Source organism: Abrus precatorius, unplaced genomic scaffold, assembly GCF_003935025.1.
Source record: "Abrus precatorius isolate BTA unplaced genomic scaffold, Abrus_2018 Scaffold8, whole genome shotgun sequence".
In the NCBI taxonomy this organism is placed as follows: Eukaryota; Viridiplantae; Streptophyta; class Magnoliopsida; order Fabales; family Fabaceae; genus Abrus; species Abrus precatorius.
In genome coordinates this window covers 12,719,163-12,721,199 of record NW_020874428.1, presented here as the reverse complement: position 1 = coordinate 12,721,199, position 2,037 = coordinate 12,719,163, and the positions used below count along the sequence as shown (strand labels likewise).

At 34.4% G+C, this 2,037-nt stretch overlaps 1 non-coding gene across 1 annotated transcript; it reads right to left on the bottom strand.

Annotated features, from left to right (window-relative positions):
- Positions 1-1,298: 1,298 nt before the first annotated feature.
- On the bottom strand, positions 1,299-1,405 carry LOC113848654. The gene has a single exon (XR_003501918.1). It is a non-coding gene; the product is annotated as a small nucleolar RNA R71 (small nucleolar RNA).
- Between the last annotated feature and the right edge of the window lie 632 nt (positions 1,406-2,037).

Below are 2,037 nucleotides of genomic sequence, written 5' to 3'. Positions count from 1 at the left end.
CATCAAACTAGGGTACTCTACTTTCCTCTCTCACTAAGGGACAAAATAAGATATCGCTCAATTCTCCTAAAGAAGAGTGTACTACCATAGGCTTGACTATAAACCGACTCTCCACTAAATAAATTAAATGCAAGTAAAAATCATGAGATCTTTTTCAAGTTATAATGTGGCCAAGGGGTTATAATAATTGAGGTGAGATAATTGACAGAAAGGGAATATACAAAGGGGTAATAAATTATAAAAATTATAAACATTCCCTAAGTTTACAAATGAAGCTCTTAGAGTAATTTTTATATTTTTGTATGTGAACAATATCTTTACTCTTCTCTCCTATGAATTACTCACTACTTGATGCAATTCCTAGTGCACTTGCCAGTGTTGAGAATTGTAACATTCATGTTTTTGGCGCTGCTGCTGAGGAATTTGAATTTCAATATCATTGGTAACAGAAAAATTGCTAGATTGAGTACATGTTTTCTTAAATTTTCTTTGTAGTTAGTATTACATTCAAGTTACTTTGTTCTTATTTTAATAGATAAGTGTAGAATACTAGTAGATAATTTCTGCATGATTTTGCAATTCTGCATAATTCTGCAGTTGCTAGACTTGAGTTTCATATGCTTTTGCCGATATTTTTCTGCATAATCTTTGTTGTGCATTTCTGAATATCGATTTGTAGTCTAATTTTGTTGCATTTTGATTTGTATATGCGTGGTAAAAACAAAAATAAAACAACTCTGGTCTTTGATCCTAACATAAACATAAACTTAAGAAGATTAAGAAAAAAGGCTAGAGTAGAAAAACTTATAGGAAGTGATAGTGAACTAGAAGTTGTCTATTCTCCAGAAGTTCAGAACATTCCTATCCAAAAAGGAACACCTACACCTCTAAGATAATCAATTTCAGAAGTAGAGATGGCAGAACAACCTAGGATGAGAACATTAGGAGACTATGCAATTCCAAACATGCAGGGATATAACTCTTCCATAGTGAGGCCAACTATTCAAGCTAATCACTTTGAAATAAAACCAGCCTTACTACATTTAGTGCAATAGCACCAGTTTTCTGGTGGAATTTATGATGATCCTAATCTACATATTTCAAATTTTTTGCAACTATGTGATACTATAAGAATGAATGGAGTAAGTGAAGATGCCATAAGACTGAGATTATTTCCATTTTCTCTAAGAGACAAAGCCAAATGCTAGTTACAAGCTCAACCACAAGGAAGCATCACAACTTGGACAGAGCTAGTGAATAAATGTCTAACCAAGTACTTTCCTCCATCCAAAGCTGCTAAGCTGAGAGGAGAAATAACATCATTTGTGCAGCAGGAAGGAGAGTCATTGTATGAAGCTTGGGAAAGATACAAGGAATTACTAAGACAGTGTCCACAGCAGAGAGAAAATTAAACAAGATCTGCAACAAGGAAACTTCAGATTATTAAAGAAAGAGCAATCAGAAGAAAACGTGGAATCTCCTACAAATTCTAAAAGGAAAACAAAGAAGCAACTCTTTGAAGATGCTTGCAAGCCAATAGATCCAGAAAAATACAAGAGGCTGCCTTATCCTCAAAGGATCCAAAATCCTAAACAAGAGGAACAATTTGAAAAGTTTCTGAATGTTTTTAAGAAATTACATATTAACATTCCTTTTGCAGAGGTCTTGGAGCAGATGCCATCATATGTAAAGTTTATGAAAGAACTACTTTCTAGGAAAAGGAAGCTAGAGCATGACAAGACAGTACCCTTGACAGAGGAATGCAGTGCCATTCTCAAGAGAAAGCTTCCTAAAAAACTAAAGGACCCAGAATCATTTAGCATTCCATGTGAAATAAGACAGTGCACTGTTGGAAGAACATTGTGTGACTTGGGAGCAAGCATAAACTTGATGCCTTTAACAATCATGAAGAAATTAGGCATAGAGAAAGTGAAACCTACCAATATCACACTACAGCTAGCTGATAGATCCTACACTTATCCTTGTGAAGTAGTTGAAGATTTATTGGTTAAAGTTGATAAGTTCATTTTCCCTGCA